This window comes from Bufo bufo, chromosome 1, assembly GCF_905171765.1.
Source record: "Bufo bufo chromosome 1, aBufBuf1.1, whole genome shotgun sequence".
Taxonomy (NCBI): domain Eukaryota; kingdom Metazoa; phylum Chordata; class Amphibia; order Anura; family Bufonidae; genus Bufo; species Bufo bufo.
Window position 1 is genome coordinate 81,871,418 of NC_053389.1, and position 23,069 is coordinate 81,894,486.

General features: G+C 44.8%; 1 protein-coding gene across 1 annotated transcript in view; it reads left to right on the forward strand.

The window, feature by feature from the left end:
* The first annotated feature begins 8,367 nt into the window (after positions 1–8,367).
* Positions 8,368–23,069, forward strand: part of LOC120996865 (nicotinamide N-methyltransferase-like) — a 114,960-nt gene continuing 100,258 nt past the window's right edge. The window contains exons 1-2 of the mRNA XM_040426794.1: positions 8,368–8,410; positions 10,141–10,228. The gene's annotated coding sequence lies outside the window, so the exon portion shown is untranslated. The remainder of the gene's footprint in view (positions 8,411–10,140; positions 10,229–23,069) is intronic.

Below are 23,069 nucleotides of genomic sequence, written 5' to 3' on the forward strand. Positions count from 1 at the left end.
AGTCAATCTGCCAACATCTTGTATTGAAAAGCTCCAGCTGATAATTATGAGTTCCTGACTCTCCCCGCCCACCTGCTGCTGATTGACAGTTATTTTCCATATGAATCAGCAGCAGGTGGCTATAGATCCGAATTAAAAATACGCTGGACTCACTGACATCACGCTGGACTCAAATCAGCTCATTAGCATGCAGCATGCGGCATCTTTGTGTGTATATTATGAGGTAACCATCTGTCACACCAGTAAGTGAATACATCTAAGGCACTTTTCTAGTAGTTAATGATTGTATATAATTAGTTAGATTATAATCAAATATCCACATGACAGGTTCCCTTTAAGGCATGTACAGAGCTAGGGATTTTTCATCTATCTTAGTTATGTAGATGAATGAACTGGTTTGCTCATCTCTACTTCTGAAGTACACTCAGGACATAAAAATAAATAAAAATTCATTTTTCTCTGACTTGTTAGTAAGGTACATGATCTAAACTACCAAAGACTGCATTTGGTGAGTTATAACCTACCTTCTAATCCTCAGCTGTGTCATGTGACCAAAACTCGGATCTCCAACTGGCAGATGACAGGAAGTCAGTCACTTTTCTATTCATTGCTATGAGACTGACATTGAGGCTACTATAGGAATACTTTGAGAAACTGGCTCCCTGATCACACATAAAATGCTATGTTATGTGGAGATCAGAGTGTGAGTCAAAAAATAGAGACGAGTCCAGTCTAGATTCTCTCTCTTTCTCTCTCTCTGGGGGGACCCAGCACACCCAGGTGTTATAAAGCTTACATGGGCATCATGTAATTCCTCATTTCTCTGTTATAATGATTTGAAAGAAAATCCAGCACAACATCCTCATAAAATGGAAAAGTCTTTAATGATTGCATTAAAAGTCCATAAGGTGCAAGTTTAATAGCTGCGAGTTTCGGACGATAGCCATGATGAAAGGAAACCTGCGGTCGTCCCGGACGTGTAGCTGTTAAACTTGCACCTTACGGACATTTAATGTGATCAATAAAGACTATTACTTCTTTTGAGGATGTTGTGCTGGATTTTACCTTCAAGTATTTCACCGTGTCCGGAACAGCCTTTCTAAGCACCGCCTGGAGTTCTTGGAACCCTCAATGGCAGTCAATGTTGGTGTGGTGAGCTGGATGACATTTTCTTTATTTTCTTCTTTACTTTTAAGCCTCTTTCATACGGGCGTCATGTTTTTGGCCCGGATAAGATGCGGGTGCGTTGCGGGAAAATGCATGATTTTTCAGCGCGAGTTCAAAACATTGTAATGCGTTTTGCATGAGTGTGAGAAAAATCGGCATGTTTGGTACCCAGACCCGAACTTCTTCACAGAAGTTTGGGTTTCGGTTAGGTGTTGTGTAGATTTTATTATTTTCCCTTATAACATGGTTATAAGGGAAATAATAGCATTCTTAATACAGAATGCTTAGTACAATAGGGCTGGAGGGGTTAAAAAAAATAAAAAAAATTTAACTCACCTTAATCCACTTGCTCGTGCAGCCCGGCTTCTCTTTTGTCTTCTTTGAGGAATAGTAACTTTGATGACCTCACTGCGCTCATCACATGGTCCATCACATGATCCATCACCATGGTGATGGATCATGTGACGGACCATGTGATGACTGCAGTGACGTCACCACAGGTCCTTTTCCTGTGCACAGCAAAGATGAAGACAGAAGAGAAGCCGGGCTTCGCAAACAAGTGGATTAAGGTGAGTTAAATTTATTTTTATATTTTTTTAACCCCTCCAACCCCTCCATTCTGTATTAAGAATGCTATTATTTTCCCTTATAAGCATGTTATAAGGGAAAATAATAAAGATCGGGTCCCCATCCTGATCGTCTCCTACAACCGTGCGTGAAAATCGCACCGCATCCGCACTTGCTTGCGGATGCTTGCGATTTTCACGCAGCCCCATTCACTTCTATGGGGCCTGCGTTGCGTGGAAAACGCACAAAGAGGAGCATGCTGCGATTTTCACGCAACGCACAAGTGATGCGTGAAAATCACCGCTCATGTGCACAGCCCCATAGAAATGAATGGGTCCGGATTCAGTGCGGGTGCAATGCGTTCACCTCACGCATTGCACCCGCGCAGAAATCTCGCCCGTGTGAAAGGGGCCTTACAGATTACAGGTCTTTGCTTGATTTGCCATTGACATTAATCAATGCAACACAATTTCATGGGGGAGGGGAATCAATCTTAAATAAAAGGTAATTTCCAAATCTCTAACTTTATTCTGAACTCAAAAAGAACAGCTCTCATCTCAGCTCTTGCAAAGCATCCTTTCTTGAAACAAGAATGTAGAAGATTTTATTTTATTTTTTAATCAGGATCGGATGTGATTGGAAAATTCCACATCATAACATTAAAAGCAATATTAAGTAAGTAAAGCGGTTTATTTAAAACAATATTCAATATTTTACACTGTACATTGTACATCAGCATGTAGGTTTAATCCGTGGGATGTTGTAATTCTATTGTCCAAAAGTCCATTATCCTTTCTCTTCTACAATACATGCAAATTTGAGAAGCCACATTAAGTTTACAAGTACCATGATGGTCACAGATATAGCCAAAGATAATTTAAACTGCTATTAAATATCTTGGCACAGGATTTGGTTTTAGGTTATGGATCCTCTTTTATGAATGTGAGCCTTTGATTTGCTACTAAAAAGCTATGACTTCTAAGCTTACGTGTCTTAACGGCAGGCTATAAACCACATAAATGGTAATAAAATAAACATTTCTACCAGAAAAACTAAGTAGAGTAATTTTCTTGTGACTCCTGTAGCTGCTGCATCAAAGCTTAAACTAAAATGTTTCTTAAGGAGCTTAGCCTAAACAATTACATTTTGTGGGGTGTACAATGATGGATCCACAGCAGATATCTTCCTTCTATTAGCCATTGGACCTACACTAAGTAAATGGTCTTAAGTTGGGCCATAAGGAGTGCTGGTCGATGATAAAAATAAGCTTAAAGAGATTCCGTCATGACATTTTAGGCCTATAACCTAAACATATGGCCAGGTCCGTCCAAATAGCATGAATCCGAAACTGTACTTATTAAATCTGCCTGTGGCTCTATTAGCACATAAAACTGGTTACATAAGGACATCCCAAATTTACAAGGACAGGCTCTGAAAGTTAGTGACAGTCCCAGCAAATTTGGGACTGTTGGTAACTATGGGTGTTTACACAGGCAGGTGACATCTGAATAAACATTTCCATCATCGGCCCTCAGTGGTGGATTATAATATGGAAAGTTCAGGCGGCCACCTCCTGAGGAGAGCCCAAACACCTCATGCAAATTGTGGTTTTGTCACCTAATACTGGAAGGATTCTAGCACTTTTCCTTTTTCCTTTCTTGCCATTATATGACAAACCTGCTATGGGCATCTTTCTGCAGTACCTGTGGTCACATGACCTCTCTGAAGGTAGCAGCAGGCAGAAGAGGTGCTCCTAGGTAAGTGTACGGGGTCTGGTGTCTATTAGGGGGCCTGGGGTATGAATCTGGGTCAGTATTTAGGGACCTAGAGTCTGACTTTGTTTAGGGGGTCTGCTGTAGGTATTTATTTATAGGGGCTAGTTTGAGTGTGTAGATTAAATTAGTGGGACTGGTCTCTGGGTCTGTAGAGGACCTGGTTTGAGGGTCTGTATTAATTTAGGGTATTTGGTTTGGGGGTCTGTATTCAGAGGATCTGTTTTGAGAGTCTATATGAGTTTAGGTGTCTGCGGGTAACGCCTTGTTCACATCAGCGTTCAGCCTTTCCGTTCTCCTGCTCCGTTATAGGAGCAGGAGAACGGAAAGGACAGATTCGGCACATAACTGATCCGAATGGAGCCTACAGACCCCATAGACTATAATGGGGTCCGTTAGGTTTCCGATCAGATGAAGATTTTTGAAGCAGAGACAAAAGTCCTGTGTGCGCAACTTTTGTCTCTGCTCCAAAATCATCTTCAGAGCGGAAACCTAATGGACCCCATTATAGTCTATGGGGTCCCTAGGCTCAGTTATGTGCCAAATCCGTCCTTTCCGTTCTCCTGCTCCTATAACGGAGCAGGAGAACGGAAAGGCTGAACGCTGATGTGAACTCAGCCTAATCAGCGGCAGTATTAGGCCTTATTCACACGTCCGTTGTTTCTTTCCTGATCTGTTCCGTTTTTTGCGGAACAGATCTGGACCAGATCTGGACCCATTCATTTTCAATGGGTCCTGAAAAAAAATCAGACATTGAGCTGTCCGTTTTTTTTCAGGACCCATTGAAAATGAATGGGTCCAGATCTGTTCCGCAAAAAACGGAACAGATCAGGAAAGAAACAACGGACGTGTGAATGGACCCTTAGACTGCCAGATCATCGCTAACGAGCGTCCATAGGAACTCTTGTGAGCGCCTATCTTCTGGTGTAATAGGGCCTTTACTCTCTTCTCACCATTGAAAACACATGTATGCGGGACCATGCCAAATGTATGAGGGATGAGAGGAATAGCCGTCATTCAGTCAACAACTATCTGAAGTATAAGGTTGGCTTTATGTGCTGTATATGACCACCAGAGACATCAGATTGTTAGTAGATCTCAGCAAATTTAGCTATATCTAGCAATGGTCTGCAGATAAATATCTAATGTCTATGGCCAGATTTATATCCTATGTGCAGGAGAGTAAGTACCACCATAGGATCTGCAGTGACTGCCATGGATCCTGTAGTGGCAGGAGGCCTGCCGTTGTAATGGATGTGTTTCATTCATTATGGCCCAGACTTTATTCCCTGGCCTGTGCTCTCTCTATATGTTTTTACTGTATTGTGCCTGCTGGGCTGAGTAGAAGAGCCCATGGGCAGAGAGAGGATCATAACCAGGCCTGTCCTCTGCCTGTGCGATCTCGCCGGTCAGCAGGCATGATGATGTCACCGCGTCGCGTCTGCTGGAGAGAGCAGGAGGTGCTATATTCATCAGGGGAATGGGGTTAGATGAGTATTACTGTTTTTTATTTTGTTTACGCATCAGGGGCTTCACTAATGTAAGGGGGCACTAAGGTAGAGCTCTACTGTGAGGGCACACTAAGGGGGCAAACCTATTCTATGTGGCACTAAGTGGGAGCATTACTGTGGGAGCACTAAGGGGGCATAACTACTATGTGGAGGCACTAAATGGACAGCACCACTGTGTGGGGGCACTAAGGGAGCATAACTATTGTGTGCACGCATCAAGAGGGCATAACTACTGTGTGGGGGCAGTAGAGGAGGATAACTGCTGTGAAGGGGCACTAAGGAGGCATAACTACTGATTGGGTAGGGGTTTTCATGTGAACTAGCTGCAGGAAGTGGGGGGTTGCGTGAAAGTTGCTTAGGGGAGAGGGGGTTAAAAAATTTGCTATGGGTCCCAGACTTTTCAATTTTTTTGTAATTATTCCCCTACCTATGTAAACTGTAGACCCTTTGACAGGACCAGGCTCTGGAAAACCATTAAAGAGAACCTGTCACCTCCAAAAACCATCCCAAGCCTCCAGCAGTACCTGAAGTAGCCCGCAGTGTGTTTCTAATGATCTGCAAATGTTCTTTTATCCCCTGCCTGCGCTATTTTCTAGTCATGCTTGAAGTCACGTAACCGCGTCCCCTTCCCTGCCCCTTCTCTGTGACTGACAGCGGGCAGTTCGGCTGGCTTTGCCAAACCTTCTGCATAAGCTCTGTCAGTCACAGCGAAGGGGCAGGGAAGGGGGCGCGGTTACGTGACTTCAAGCATGACTAGAAAATAGCGCGGGCAGGGGATAAAAGAACGTTTTCAGAGCTTTTACCACATCTGACTGCTGAAATGATCATTAGAAACACACTGCGGGCTACTCTCAGGTACTGCTGGAGGCTTGGGATGGTTTTTGGAGGTTACAGGTTCCCATTAAGGATTATGCTTCTATTAGCAGATAGGAACTGCTTAAAGGGAACCTGTCACCTAGATTTTGCGTACAGAGCTGAGGACATGGGTTGCTAGATGGCCGCTAGCACATCCGCAATACCCAGTCCCCATAGCTCTGTGTGCTTTTATTGTGTCAAAAAAACGATTTTATAGATATGTAAATGAACCTTAGAGGAGTCCTGTCTCCTCCATGCTTGAGAGAGGAGTCCAGCGTTCTCTGACTCTGAGTCCAGCCACGCCCACTGCGAAGGAGCCCAGCACCGCCCCGCGTCCTCCCAATCTCCTCCTTGCTCCCCGATGTCACAAAGCTAGTGCGCCATAATCTCGTTATGCGCGAGCTAGCACATGCGCAGTTCGTTCCCTGAGGCCGATGCCAGCACATGGAAGGAACACTATGCCGACACTGCGCATGCGCTAGCTCGCGCATCGCGAGATTATGGCGCTCTAGCTTTGCGACGTAGGGGAGCAAGGAGGAGATTCGGAGTATGTGGGGCGGTGCTGGGCTCCTTCACAGTCGGTGTGGCTCGGCTCCGGAAATGTTAGTAACAGCTCCTTGGGCTTCTTACTTGCCTCATTTACATATCTATAAAATCGGTTTTTTTGACACAATAAAAGCACACAGAGCTATGGGGACTGGGTATTGCGGATGTGCTAGCGGCCATCTAGCAACCCATGTCCTCAGCTCTGTACCCAAAATCCAGGTGACAGGTTCCCTTTAAAGGGGTTCTGCACTTTGTTTAAACTGATGATGTATCCACCTGGGACCCCCACCGATCAGCTGTTTGAGAAGGCAGCGGCAACAACTGTAGTGCCAGAAGTTCCGGACCTCTGTGCCCAACGGTCAGTAACAGAGAATAGAGCGCTCCATGACTAAAGCAGAATGCACAGACATCCCAACCTGCAAAAACTCATTTCAGGGAGGTTTTCTTTTTTTTTTCTTTCACAAACTTTTTATTACATTTTCTGCACACTTTGCTCTATGGTGTGGAGGACGGAGCTCATTACCCTGCCTCAAATTATGCTATTTATGTATATGATTAAAGGGATTCTGTCACCACCTATAAGCTCTGTGAGCTAAACACATGCTCATGTCCAGGGCAGCATTCTGATTTCTAAGGTGGCCTCATAAAAGCTATTTGTGGCTTTATTCTGCGGAAAAACAGGTTTTACTAACCTGTCAATCATTGAATTAAGGTGCCCAAGCAGGGGAGGTCTGTGGATGCATGGTGCCCGGCCGCACGCATCGCCGTTCGTGCCCAGCGCCGCCTTCTACTCTTCAGTGCTGCCTCTCCCTCCCCCTCCTCCCGCTTTGAGATCCCGCGCGTGCGCACAGGCTCAGCCTGATGCGCCGTTGCGGACTGCTGGCATCGGCTTCTTCTTGCACTGTGCGCACGCGCCGAGAAGGGGGACACTGCTACAGGTTGCCGGAAAGGTTTACTGCGAGTACCTTTCCGGGATATATTGTCTCACATGCGGGCGTCAGGGAGCCGCTATCTAATAGCGGGAGACTCCCTGAACGTCCGGGAGACTTGAGATCCCTGATCATAATGAACAAATTCAAAATGATAAATCTTTAGCTCTCTTTATTGGAAACTTCACTACATTACAGGAAAATTCTTAAAAGCATCTTGTACAACGATTAAAAAACATTCCTACCCAATTTGGACATAGTATGACTTGTCTTTAAAGGGGTATTCCCATCTTAGACAATGGGGGCATATGGCTAGGATATGCCCCCATTGCCTGATAGGTGCGGGTCCCACCGCTGGGACCCGCGCCTATATCGAGAACGGAGCGGGTGAGCGCTGTGGCAGGAGGACCCAAGATTTCCCGGGGTCTGTCCACCAAACACTAATCCCCGCCTCTCCCATAGAAGTGAATGGGAGCGTGCCGCGCATGCGCGGCCCATGCTCCAATTCATTTCTATGGGGCAGACGGCAATAGCGTGGTACCAGCGGTCATAAGACAATGGGGGCATATCCTAGCGATATCCCCCCATTGTCTGAGATGAGAAAACCCCTTTAATCATGGAACCAGTCCATGAAGGACAAGAAGGAAAAGTCATACTATCCCCAAAATGCTTAGGTAAGATGTTTTTAAGGATTTTCTAATAAAGAAGTGAAGTTTTTATTGGGGTGCTGGAGAAATCTGTGGCGTACCTCCAATAGAGGCAGACCACACAGCTGCTATGGGGCCCCTGAGGGAAGGGGGCCCGCAGTGGAGAATAGGCCCCGCCCACTAATTACAGTTGCATAGCTACCTGTGTGAAAAGAGAATGTAAGAAGTGGAGAAGGACCTTTGGTGACGTCATCAACCATGTGACCAGTGCAGGAAGCCAAGGAATAGCAGAGCAGCAGAAGTCTGAATGACCTGTGGTGATGTCATCATCATGTGACCAGTTCAGAGGACCGGTGAAAGCCCTATAGGATGTCGCTGTGAGGGGGCGGAGCTTCTGTGTGGTGCCTGGAGAAGAGGTTGGTGGTGTCCTGGGATAACCTACATAACATCCTAGAAAAGCTGGGAGTTGTAGTTCTGTCATATTATATCCCTCTCCATGTAATTTCAATGTATGCCCTAGTACAGTCTGGTAATGTTGAGAGTTGTAGTTCTGTCCTATAATATCCCTCTCCATGTAATTTCAATTTATGCCCTAGTACAGGTTGGTAATGCTGGGAGTTGTAGTTCTCTCCTCTTATACCCCGCTCTCTGTAATGTATACTGATGCCCGATAATAATAAATCTGGCCATACTGGGGGTTATAGTTATTTCCTTTTAAAGCTCTCACCTAGTACAACTGGATGATGCCCTATAATAATCTGGACATGCTGGGAGTTGTAGTTCTCTCTTCTTAGGCTGGGTTCACATCACCGTTTAGTTTTTCCGTTTTGCGTGCAGGACTTTTTTTCCATCTAAAATAATGGATCTCAGGCGGAAATGGCTGAAACGGATGCCAAATATGCAGAACTGATGCTTGAAATACAGAATCAGTTTTTTTTTCTTTATTTTTCGTACAGAAAACTAAGGCTACTTTCCGCGTTTTGTGCGGATCCATCTTGTATCTGCACAGATGGATCCGCACCAATAATGCAAATGCTTGTATCCGTTAATAACAGATCCGTTTGCATTATTCATAAAAAAAAAAAAAAAAGTCTAAGTCAAAACGGATCCGTCTTGACTTACATTGAAAGTCAATAGGGGACGGATCCGTTTTCAATTGAACCATATTGTGTCAGTGAAAAACGGATCCATCCCCATTGACTTACATTGGAAGTCTAGACGGATCCGTTTGGCTCCGCATCGTCAGACGGTCACCAAAACGCTGCAAGCTGCATTTTAGTGACCGTCTAAAAAAACGCAACGGAGACCAAATGCAGCCAAAGTGATGCATCCTGAACGGATCCTCATCCAATCAGAATGCATTGGGGCTGAACTGATCCGTTTTGGACCGCTTCTGAGAGCCCTGAAACGGATCTCACAAGCGGACCCAGAAACGCCAGTGTGAAAGTAGCCTAAACATTGATGTGAACCCGGCCTAATACTCTCTGTGTAATATCCACTTGTATCCAATAATAATAGCCCGGACATGCTGCGAGTTGTAGTTCTCTCCATTTAACCTTTCCCTGTGTTGCGCCCTAATTTCCAATAATAAAAATCTGGTGATGATGAGACTTGTAGTTCCCTTGTAACTATTAGAATGTTCTGCAGCAGCTGAGGTGTGTATTAGGCGTTGTTCACATCTGTTCTGCCGTCATAGGATCAGAACAACGAAAATCACTGCAATTCTGGATCTGGCACTTGATGACGGATCCCACTAAATATGATGAGATCTGACGGGTTCCATCTGCCAGGAAATAAAATTGTGTCCAGCATTTATGACCTGATCTGTGAATGAGGCCCCAACACAGATGTGATCAAAGCCTTATATGTTCTCTAGCATCAGGTTATGATGTTCTGCAGCAGCTGAGGTGTGAGTTAGGAGGTTCTGCAGCAGCTGAGGTGTGTATTAGGAGGTTCTGCAGAAGCTCGGGCGTGTATTAGGAGGTTCTGCAGCAGCTCGGGTGTGTATTAGGAGGTTCTGCAGCAGCTCGGGTGTGTATTAGGAGGTTCTGCAGCAGTCAGAGAAACATCAGTTGTGACTGGATTAAATCCTTTAGTTTTCTGTATTTGCACTTTGTAAAATGTCCCTGTCCTGTTCCTCCGCCAGCACACATCGCACTGTGACCTGACTGACCAGTCCGGACCTGACCTGAACCGCCCCCGCCCCTGACTGCGCCCTGCCAGCAGCAAAAACAGTAAGTCAGCATTGGGGAGGAGGTGAAGCAGCAGCAGGCACAGTCCATGGGGGAAGGGTAACACACTATATACACTCACCTAAAGAATTATTAGGAACACCATACTAATACGGTGTTGGACCCCCTTTTGCCTTCAGAACTGCCTTAATTCTACGTGGCATTGATTCAACAAGGTGCTGATAGCATTCTTTAGAAATGTTGGCCCATATTGATAGGATAGCATCTTGCAGTTGAGGGAGATTTGAGGGATGCACATCCAGGGCACGAAGCTCCCGTTCCACCACATCCCAAAGATGCTCTATTGGGTTGAGATCTGGTGACTGTGGGGGCCATTTTAGTACAGTGAACTCATTGTCATGTTCAAGAAACCAATTTGAAATGATTCGAGCTTTGTGACATGGTGCATTATCCTGCTGGAAGTAGCCATCAGAGGATGGATACATGTTCTCATTCTGTTTACGCCAAATTCGGACTCTACCATTTGAATGTCTCAACAGAAATCGAGACTCATCAGACCAGGCAACATTTTTCCAGTCTTCAACAGTCCAATTTTGGTGAGCTCGTGCAAATTGTAGCCTCTTTTTCCTATTTGTAGTGGAGATGAGTGGTACCCGGTGGGGTCTTCTGCTGTTGTAGCCCATCCGCCTCAAGGTTGTGCGTGTTGTGGCTTCACAAATGCTTTGCTGCATACCTCGGTTATAACGAGTGGTTATTTCAGTCAACGTTGCTCTTCTATCAGCTTGAATCAGTCGGCCCATTCTCCTCTGACCTCTAGCATCCACAAGGCATTTTTGCCCACAGGACTGCCGCATACTGGATGTTTTTCCCTTTTCACACCATTCTTTGTAAACCCTAGAAATGGTTGTGCGTGAAAATCCCAGTAACTGAGCAGATTGTGAAATACTCAGACCGGCCCGTCTGGCACCAACAACCATGCCACGCTCAAAATTGCTTAAATCACCTTTCTTTCCCATTCTGACATTCAGTTTGGAGTTCAGGAGATTGTCTTGATCAGGACCACCCCCCTAAATGCATTGAAGCAACTGCCATGTGATTGGTTGACTAGATAATTGCATTAATGAGAAATAGAACAGGTGTTCCTAATAGTTCTTTAGGTGAGTGTAAGAAGTAACAGCAGCGGGCACAATTCATCGGGTCTGGCTAGGTTTTCACTTGCGATCAGATTTTGGTATTCTGTTCCAGCAGAATATCCGAATCCCAGATCCAGCATATGCCAAACACTGCTGGCACCTGCCGGATCCGATTCACCATCATGGGGTCAGTCGAGATCCCACATGCAGCGGTGTTTTGCCCTTTGTTTTTGCCAGAATCTGCAACAGAGGCTTCTGCTGGAACCTCTGCAGTAGATGTGCACCTACCCTAAGGGGTGCTGTGGGTCGCTCACAAGGGGGCCCAATTCAGATTCTTGCCATGGGGCCCAGTGATTTCTATGTACGCCCCAGCTGGAGATTTATCGTTTTTAATTTGTTCATTGTGGATACCCCTGTGTCACCTAACACCTGTTATTTGGGCATTTAACAAAAACAAGGAGATAAACATAATCATTTTTATTCTGTGTATCACAGTAAGTATAAACTGTCATATGCATAGCTACTGCCAGGAAAACAAAGTTATAAAGCCTTTTATTGTGTTGCACATCTGCCCTTGATCTGTTCCTTGAACCAAATCCAGTCTCTACACAAATGTCAACATTTATTTGCACAATGTTGTAAAACAGACAATCGGTGACAACCTCAGGGATGACTTTCTGCACGTAATCGATCCAGGGTGCTATAAAAAAAAATATAAAAAATTCTTAACACGGCATAAAAATAGTGACAAATAAATACTTTAGGCAGTCAGCTTTTGCTGACCCATAAATATGTCCATATTATTTAGCAGCAAAGGTATTTACTTAGCACATGTTTTTTTTTTTGTATGTCTGTTTTAATGGCAATTTCCCTCTTAGGGCTGTTACACACAAGCGAGTCCATTGCGGGAATCACGCTTCGTGTGTGAGTGGGATCCTCCGCTCTGGACTTACAGGAGCGCACAGCATTATCATGATTTATAATGCTATGTGTCTCTGCTTGACCTTATTTCTACAGAATCATACTGACAGCTTTATGTCACTATGATTCTGTGGAAAAAAGCCCATGCAGAGACACACAGCATTATAAATCATGATAATGCTGTGCGCTCCTGTAAGTCCAGAGCGGAGGATCACACTCACACACGGAGCGCGATTCCCGCAATGGACTCGCTCATGTGAAACAGCCCTTAGGAAAAGCAGTCTTCAATTGCAGGATTCCAGCCCCCTAATACTGGATCTTTTGAATAAGGATGAGTGAAGTTATCAAAAATTTGATTTGGCTGCTTCAACAAAGTTCACAAAGAAATTTGGTTTGTTCGAAATAACTTTGCCACAAATCACATTCCATTGTATGTAACAGGCGCAATTAATGAGGAATGGCGATCGTGCCATCCCCCCGTCATTGAACCCCTCAGATGCTGCTTTCAATGCTGATCGCGGCATCTGACAGTCACAATAAGGCCTTTCAGGGGTTAATCAGGGGTTAAAAACAAAAGAATAAGGACACCATTATCTTCTTTTCTCTCTAGCAGCTCTTTCAGGGTGTGATTTGCTGTCTCGACTTCCCCATCCTTTTCGGTGCTGTTGGTGTTCCTCAGGGTTCAGTCCTGGGACCTCTCTCCCGATCTGTAGCAGATTTGGTTTTCAGTAGCACCTCTATTTTGATGACGTCCAGCTATATACTTTTTTACACCTCTGCAGTATTACAGAACACCAGTAACTGTCTGTCTGCGGTCCCTAACTTCATGTCCTCTCTATATCTGAAAACTGTTTTCTCCATCTACTAATCTGCCTAAACCTGATAACTCCATCTCAGTGCATGGCACGACCACAATGCCTAGTCTGCATGCCCGCCATCACAGTGTTACAATCAATCTACACCCTGCCTGGATGGCCGTGTCCTGTTACAAGATCAACGGCTCAACGCGTTTCAATGTGGAACCATAAGCCACATATCATCAGGAGCGAGAGTCTCTAGATAGAGGTAGCCTGTAAAGCAGAAGTAGCCTCACACTTTTGCGTGTCAAGGCTCCGGCGCTATGATGGCCATCCAGGCAGGGTGTAGATTGATTGTCAAGCAGCGCTACAGCTGACTTGTCAGTGTGCATGCGGTCTGATACCGAGACCCAGTGTGATATTGCATGAATGGGTAGGCTGTTGTAGGCAGCTAAGTGAGCGTCCCCATATTCTACTATACTGGATGGATGCTACATGCTGGTCTGCCTTGGTAACCAGCTCATCACTCACTCATAGCTGCTCTATAATTTATGCTAGGTAGGACTGCTCAAATAACGCACCTGTGCCTGGTTCAAATATAAGAACCGTGTCCTGACTCCCTCCCCAGTAATTATTGGCACCAGTGTGCTAGCTGGATAGGGACCTAGTCCAGACTTTGGGTTGTGTGGTGGATATAATCTAACTCCTATACCACATCACCTGAGTCTGGAGCCTGATAGTCACGGAAAGGGATGTACAGATTATTCCCGTTTTTAACCTGAGATTAATAAATACTTTATTATTTTCTTTTAAATACGTTCTTCAGGCAGTAATTATTATATTTATAGTGAACTTACACAATAGTATTTGTTTGTGTGAGATGGATTTGATTTAAATCAAAATGATTTAAATCACAATTTAAATCACTAGTCAGTAAGGCTTGATTTAAATCATAGTTTTCTACATAAAGACTAATTCTTGCTGGTATAACTTATAATATGCAAGTAGATGAAGATTTAAACAACTTTTCATATTAGTTTGATTAGGGTAGGTTGATTCTGCATTCATAGGTTTGTAGAAGTTAGGATTAAGGTCTTTTTCTCAACTCTGTTCATGTTATAACATTTTTGCTGTGAAGAAGAGGCATGTGATCTCTGCTGAGTCAAATTCAGTTTTGAGAACTGCAAAAGTAAACCAAGCATCTGTGATAATATCTTGTAGGCAGAGAAACTGCCGAATAATCTTACAAGAACCTCTGGAAGAGCATGACCTTGTGAATGGATTAATGGAATTTATTTACCCAAAAAAATTACACACATAGAAACATAGAATGTGTCGGCAGATAAGAACCATTTGGCCCATCTAGTCTGCCCAATATACTGAATACTGAATATACTGAATACTATGGATAGCCCCTGGCCCTATCTTATATGAAGGACGGCCTTATGCCTATCCCATGCATGCTTAAACTCCTCCACTGTATTTGCAGCTACCCCTTCTGCAGGAAGGCTATTCCATGCATCCACTACTCTCTCAGTAAAGTAATACTTCCTGATATTACTTTTAAACCTTTGCCCCTCTAATTTAAAACTATGTCCTCTTGTAGTTTTTCTTCTTTTAAATATTCTCTCCTCTTTTACCTTGTTGATTCCCTTTATGTATTTAAAAGTTTCTATCATATCCCCTCTGTCTCGTCTTTCTTCCAAGCTATACATGTTAAGGTCCTTTAATCTTTCCTGGTAAGTTTTGTCCTGCAATCCATGTACCAGTTTAGTAGCTCTTCTCGGAACTCTCTCCAAAGTATCAATATCCTTCTGGAGATATGGTCTCCAGTACTGAGCGCAATACTCCAAATGAGGTCTCACTAGTGCTCTGTAGAGCGGCATGAGCATCTCCCTCTTTCTACTGGTAATGCCTCTCCCAGCAGCGTGTTTCAGATTCTTCAAAGATTTTCGTTCTTCAGAAATAAGGCCTCTTTCACACTTGCGTTGTCCGGATCCGGCGTGTATTCCACTTGCCGGAATTACACGCCGGATCCGGAAAAACGCAAGTGTACTGAAAGCATTTGAAGACGGAACCGTCTTCCAAATGCTTTCAGTGTTACTATGGCAGCCAGGACGCTATTAAAGTCCTGGTTGCCATAGTAGGAGCGGGGAGTGGGGGAGCGGTATACTTACAGTCCGTGCGGCTCCCGGGGCGCTCCAGAGTGACGGCAGAGTGCCCCATGCGCATGGATGACGTGATCCATGTGATCACATGATCCATGCGCTTGGGGCGCCCTGACGTCACTCTGAAGCGCCCCGGGAGCCGCACGGACGGTAAGTATACTGCTCCCCCGCTCCCCACTACAGTTTACCATGGCTGCCAGGACTTTAGCGTCCCGGCAGCCATGGTAACCACTCTGAAAAAGCTAAATGTCGGCTCCGGCAATGCGCCGAAACGACGTTTAGCTTAAGGCCGGATCCGGATCAATGCCTTTCAATGGGCATTAATTCCGGATCCGGCCTTGCGGCAAGTTTTCCGGATTTTTGGCCGGAGCAAAAAGCGCAGCATGCTGCGATATTTTCTCCGGCCAAAAAACGTTCCGTTCCGGAACTGAAGACATCCTGATGCATCCTGAACGGATTTCTCTCCATTCAGAATGCATTAGGATAATCCTGATCAGGATTCTTCCGGCATAGAGCCCCGACGACGGAACTCTATGCCGGAAGACAAGAACGCAAGTGTGAAAGAGCCCTAACACAAGTAGGACGCGTTTCGGCCCGTCCTGGCCTTCATCAACTAATAAAATACATTGTTAAACTCACAACATATATAGCATGTCAGTTCCTGTGACGTGGAACCAGGTACATACAAAATCTGGACTGAAGTCTGGGATCGGGGTTCAACATTAATTGCATGAAATACCAAATAGAGTTCAGTATATTGATGAACTTGCTGGAGAGTGTGAATCTGCATCAGTTTCAGCACTGTGGCAAAACAGGGCTTAATCGGCCGAAGGCCCTTTGGGGGCGCATTTGAAGCAGGAGGTGAGGGAGCGCATTTGGAAAGGGGAGTATGTGGAAATTTTTCCCCTGCTCCCCTTGGAAAAGTTTAACTTGGATAGAGCTAGGAAGGAGGAGGGTAAGAAGGAAGACGAGGAGAAGCGAAGGTATCGCTTAATACTGTGGACGTTTCCAAACTGGTTGCAGGCTTTCACAATATTAGCAAGTGTGATTGGGGAAAAATCGCCAGAGGGTTGTTCAGCGCTTTTTTGCTATTTGGACGCCATCAGTGAAGCGTATCGGGTGTATGGGGGCAAGCATGGCTGCTCTATGATGAGCAGTTCATACAGCAGAAGACCGAATCACAAAGATATTGCTTTGTGGTTGAAGGTAACAGCGCCAGTTAGGTCAGGTCAGTCCTTTCGGGGGGGAATCTGGGGGCAGGGGCCAATCCGGTTTTGCGTCAGCGTCCGCAAATTTATTGTGCTTATTATTTAATAAAGGGGGGTGCAAATTTGAAGCTAAGTGTAAGTTCAAACACGAGTGCTCCACATGTGGTGGGTCCCATGGAGCCACGCTTTGCTTCAAGGGAAGCAAGCAAAAAGGGGGTGAATCCAATAGCAAAGGGGGAGACACCGGTTCGTCTGGAAAGGATAGAACCGTTATTAAGTAGAAACCCGGATAAGGGGGCGGCAAATTAGTTGCAGGAAGGGTTGTTGTCGGGTTTTCGGATTCCGTTTATTCCGTCTGGCGCGGTGTTAGTTAAAAATAATCTACGGTCAGCTCTGGTATTGGAGAAATTGCAAAAAGTTTTGCCTTATTCATCATCTGTCTTTTCCGACGGTGATGTCGTTCAATGATGGTATTGATCCAGCTATGTGTTCGGTGGTCTATATCTCATTTGATGCAGCAATTACGTGGGTTTTGTAGGTTTGGTAAAGGGGCGTTGCTCACAAAGACAGATATTGAGGCAGCGTTTTAGATTGTTGCCAGTGCATCCGGATAGTTTGTTGGGGTGTTTTTGGGATGGGGGGATCGTTGTTTGCAGATGGGCTGTTCCCTGTCATGCTTGTACTTTGAGAAGTTCAGTTAGTTTCTGGAATGGGCGGTGGCGGATGCTTCCAAATGTGAAAGTATCATTCACTATCTGAACATTTTCCTTTGCATTGGCCCTCCGGATTTGTGCGTTTGTTCGCTGTTACTGCACACGTTGAGCACGTTGTTTGGTGCATTTGGGGTTCCTCTGGCAACAGAAAAGACGAATAGATTTTTTTTGGGGATAGTGATTAATATGGTGCGGATTGAATGTAGGTTGCCCTCAGATAAATTGGCGGGATTAAAGGGGGAAGTTGCAAGGGCGTGGCTTTTGCAGAAGATTAGGCTGCATGAGCTTCAATCACTCCTGGGAAAGCTTAATTTTGTGTGCTGAATTATGCCCATGGGGAGGGTTTTTAGTAGGAGGTTAACAGAGGCGACGTCTGGAATAGCCGCACCACTCCATTACATTCAGATGGGTCGTAAATTGAGGGCGGATTTGCAAGTTTGGAGCTCATTTTTGGATAGTTACAACGGTCGTTCACTATTTATGAGTGAAGTCGTGGATTTGTTCGATTTGGTTATGGCGTTTACTGTGGTGGTCAATGGTGTGCAGGAGGATGGCCAGATAGTTGGGTGGCAAGGGGCTGGGTGAGGAATTTAGATCTGTTGGAACTATTCCCTATTGTAGTGGCGGTTATGATGTGGGGGGAGGTTTTCAAAAATGTTCGGTTCCATTGTGATAATTTGGGAGTGGTTCAGGCAATTAACGGGTTGTTGGCCTCATTGCCTTTAGTGGTGCGACAACGGTTGGTCTTGGAATGTTTGTCACTCAATACATGGCTGGTGGCGGTACATGTACCCGCGTTCGCAAACTGTATTGCCGATGCTCTCTCGTTCCCAGTGGGAACGTTTTCGGCAGCTTGCCCCAGAGGCATAGGAGGTCGGGCTGGAGTGCCTGAGGTAACGTTTTTATTAACTGTAAGCATGCTAGGGAGCTGTGGGTGCAATACACCAGCTTTGTACTTCTGACACAAAAATATAATAGTTCACCAAAAATATATATACACACATATAATATAAATTCAATCTTTATTGTTTAAAAATAAAAATTCTATATATATTCTAGCAAAAGTACATACAGTGGTAGCAGTGCAGGACAGTACTGCGACAAGTATAAGTCCACCCTCCCCCAACAACAATAACTCCTATGGTTAGTTTTGCACAGTCAGAAAAGCAGATTATAAGCCACAATCTTAGTACAGATATTGTGTAATAAAACACATACCGGTATAAAAATAGATAGCTCGTATATCTCATACATATGCGGTATAATAATCTCATATCCTGACCTCATGCCACATCATATTACCATACCCATTTACTGCCATTAAATATCAGCTTAGCATGGAGTCTCCGAAAGGTATACTCCAAATGCATGCAGAAGGCACACAATGTTTTTTGGGACATTTGGTGATCCTCACCGCAATCGCCGATTTTCGCGTCGTTAGTCGGCGCATGCGCAATAGTTACTGTGATGCCGTACAAGGAATGGGCATCGCAGTGCGCATGCGCCGGCCAAAGGAATGAGTGCGCAGGCGCGGGAAATCGGCAGCATAACAAGTTAGTACAAAGGCGGTCAGAGGGTAGGAAGGGGCGGAGGTACGCAATGAGAAGGCTGAGCAAGCAGGGCACCTAAGAGAGTAACGCCGCCCCTGGGCACTTGCGAGCCCTCATTTGCATATCTTATAAAGATCGTTTTTGAGGGTTCTATAAGTCCAGGATTGATGCCAGAGGTAACGTTTTTATTAACTGTAAGCATGCTAGGGAGCTGTGGGAAGGGTTAAAAAAGTGAAATGCTAGTGACAGACTCCCTTTAAGCTGCCTGCTTCCTGCCCCTGCAATACTCAGTGCTGATTGGCGGTGCTACACGTGATCCAGATTTTATAGAGGCTGGGTCACATGCTGCAGCGGCCAATCACAGCCTTGCCATTAGTAGGCATGGCTGTGATGGCTTCTAAGTGCCCACAGCTTAAAAGATTGCACTGCAGCCTTTCAAGAAGCTTTATTAAATGCACAAACACCGAACTCGAACCCGAACTTTTGCTGAAAAGTTCGGGTTTGGGTCCGTGTACCCGAAATCGCAAAGTTCGTTACGGACCCGAACTTTGCAGTTGGGGTTTGCTCAACACTACTTGTAATACATACAATTCCCGTAGATAAAAAAAGAAAAAGTATACATTGTAATCGTACCTATAACCACAGCCTAAAATATCTGTCTGCGTGTAACCTGAACAACCTTGAACCGCATGAAGACTACACAGCTGTAGGAGTTGTCAGCTGGACTCTCCGTAGGAAAGACAGTTCTGTTTCCCCAATTGCTGTATATACTGTATGGTGCTCAATGTGCACCGTGTATAAAGTTCAGGAAACGGCTATGATGCTTCTTGCTACTGTCCCAGTGATCACGTTGTCGCTGGGTGCTCGATAGCTGCAGGAGCTGTTGGATTTTCCTTCTGTGCCTGAGGCTAATATGTAGGCCATAGCTTCAGGGGAAATCAGTGACCTTATAGGGGTTATCCCATGATTAATGTAAAAAATGAAAATGAGACATCATATAGCACTTGACAACCTCTTTCTAACAAAGCTAGATCCAGCCCTGTACCTCACATGGATCCAGAGATCTCCACATTCATTGCTCTGCTAGATTTCTATCAAGCTGGCAGCTCAAGGGGAGTGTCTTATCTGCTGCAGCTCAGGGGGCGTGTCTCAGCTCTCCCTATCACAGCTCAGGGGGCGTGTCCATGCTCTCCCTATCACAGCTAAGGCAGTTAAAGGATTAAAAATGAGCATGTGCGGCCATCTCAGTGAGCAGGTCAAAGAAATAAGAAAAAAACAAACAGCAGGTGGCGCTATACAGATACATTTTATTGAATAACCCAGTGGTACAGCTATGTGAAAATAGCCTTATTTACATTTAGCCAGGTAAGAAAATAAACGAAAAAAAATAAAATAAAAATAGCATGAAAATAGAAAGAATCCCATCACCGGAAAAAATATGAAAAAAATGTTTAACCCCTTTCCTACCAGCGCTGTAATAGTACGGTGCTGCGGGAAGTGACTTCCCGACAAGCTGCCGGAGCTGCGTTCGCCCGATCAGGAGCTGCAGGGGAACGGCTGTTCCCGTTACCCGGACCCCTGCTGTATGCGCCGGCATCGGTGAAAACACCGATGCCGGCGCATTAACCCTCACAATGCCGCAGTCATCGCTGATCACGTCATGTGGGGGGGGTGTGGAGCGAGGGAGCTCCCTCCATTGTCCCCATCGGGTCCCCGTGCTGCTGTGACGGGGACCTGATGGCTGGGACGGCAGCCCGATGCCTTCCTTAGGCATTGTGGCTGCCTTCCCTGTTAGGCCTATTGCACACGACCGTATGGCTTTTTCAGTGTTTTGTGGTCCGCAAAAAACGGATCCGCAAAAAATACAGATGACATCCGTGTGCATTCTGTTTTTTGCGGAACGGAACATCTGGCCCCTAATAGAACATTACTATCCTTGTCCGTTATGCAGACAATAATAGGACATGTTCTATCTTTGAACGGAAATACGGAAACTGAATGCATACGGAGTACATTGAAATTAATTGTCAGGAGTGGAAATCTGGTGTATTTCACCCACAAAAAAAATCACTATAGGTCACCCACAGAATAAATAGCCAGATGAGATTCCTAACACTGTCCCTCACTTCAGCTGCCTGCTTCCTGCCCCTGCACACGAACGTGTGCGCCCTGTGGCCGTGCTGCGGGTCGCAATGCACAACCACCCACCGCGGGGCAGCCACAGCGGATTGCGAACTCATTCAATTTAATGGGTCTGCGATCCGGCCGTTGCGCAAAAACATAGGACATGTTCTATCTTTTTGCAGAACGGAAGTATGGGACGAAACCCCACAAAAGCACTCCGTAGTGGTTCCGTTCCGTGCTTCCGTTCCACACCATTCCGCATCTAATAATAATAATAATAATAATATGTATTTATATAGCGCCACAATATTCTGCAGCGCTTTACAAGTTCATAGGGTTCATATACAAAACTAAAACAAAAATAACTGGCTAATATGCAACTGAAACACTAGGAGTCAGGGCCCTGCTCGCAAGAGCTTACAATCTATGAGGAATTGGGGGGGACACATAAGGTAGTTGATTGTGATAAGTAGGATTTGAGCCATTATTGAACTGACAGGAGTCGTGCCGGCCGATCTGCTTCGGGTTTGGGACTACTAGAGGATCGAGTTCAGGCCAGAGGAATTGGTGGGGGAGAGGTTTAGTTGGGGAATAGTCATTTTAGGTAGCTTGATAAGCCTGCCTGAAAAGATGTGTTTTTAAGGCACGTTTGAAGGTGGAGAAGTTGTGAATTGACCTGATATTCCGGGGCAGAGTATTCCAGAGAGTAGGTGCAGCTCGAGAAAAGTCTTGAAGACGGGAGTGAGAGGTACGAATTATGGAGTATGTTAATCTTAGGTCGCTAACAGAACAGAGAGCACGAGTACGGTGGTAGATGGAGATGAGGGAGGAGATGTATGGAGGTGCAGCACTGTGAAGAGCTTTGTGGGTGAGGGTGAGAAGTTTGAACTGTATTCTGTGGTGGATGGGCAACCAGTGAAGTGACTGGCACAGACTAGTAGCATCAGTGTAGCGGTTGGATGGATAGATGAGCCTGGCTGCAGCATTTAGGATAGACTGAAGGGGGGAGAGTTTAGTGAGAGGGAGACTGATTAGTAATGAGTTGCAGTAGTCAAGACTAGAATGAATCAAGGCAACAACAAGAGTTTTTGCCGTTTCCACCATAAGAAAAGGGCGGATTCTGGCGATATTCTTGAGGTGCAGACGACAAGAGCATGTAAGTGATTGAATATGGGGAACAAAGGAGAGATCGGAGTCAAATGTGGCCCCAAGACAGCGGGCATGTTGCACAGGAGTTATGATAGTGCTGCAGACTGAAATTGAAATATCAAGTTTCGGTGAGTTAGTAGATAGGGGAAAGACAAGAAGTTCAGTTTTTGAGAGGTTCAGTTTTAGATACAGAGAGAACATGATGCACTTCCGGATTTGCGGACCCGTTGAAGTGAATGGGTCCGCATCCGTGATGCGGAATGGTGCCCGTGTATTGCGGATCCGCAAATGCGCACACATGTATTGTAATTCATTGTACAGGGGATCAGACCCCCAAAAGTTGTGGGGAAAAAAAAGTTTAAAAAAAAGTTCAAATAAAGTTTTGCATAATAAAAAAAAAAATAATAATTTCAAGTAAAAAATAAAAAAGCGTTCTTTTGCCATAATTAAGTAATATATATTTTTTTTAAAAATAGGAAAAAAAAAAGAAACGTTTACATATTAGGTATTGCCTCATCCGTATCGACCAGCTCTATAAAAATATCACATGATCCACCCTGTCAGGTGAATGCAGAAAAAAGCAAAAACTTTAAAACAGTGCCAAAACAGCCATTTTTTTTGTCATCTTCCCTTACAAAAAGTGTAATACCAAGCGATCAAAAAGGCGTATGTACCCCAAAATTGTACCAATCAGACCGTCATCTCATTCCACAAAAAATAAGACCCAACCTAAGGCAATCGTCCAAAAAGTAAAAAAATAGGGCAGTCAGAAAATGGAAACACAAAAACAAGATTGAATTCAAAAATGCATTTACTGTGTAAAACTTAACAAAAGTAATAGACATATTGGGTATTGTCGCGTCCTTAACAACCTGCTCTATAAAAATATCACATGAGATGCCCCCTCAGGTGAATACTGTAAAGAAAAAAAAAAAAAACTATGCCAAAACAGCCTTTTTTTCACCTTGCCTCACAAAAAGTGTAATACAAACCAAGCGATCAAAAAGTTTTATGTACCCTAAAATGGTACCAATGAAAAGGTCACCTCATCCTGCAAAAAAATGACCCCCCACATAAGACATTCACTCAAAAAATAAAAACTAGTGGCGCCCATAAACCA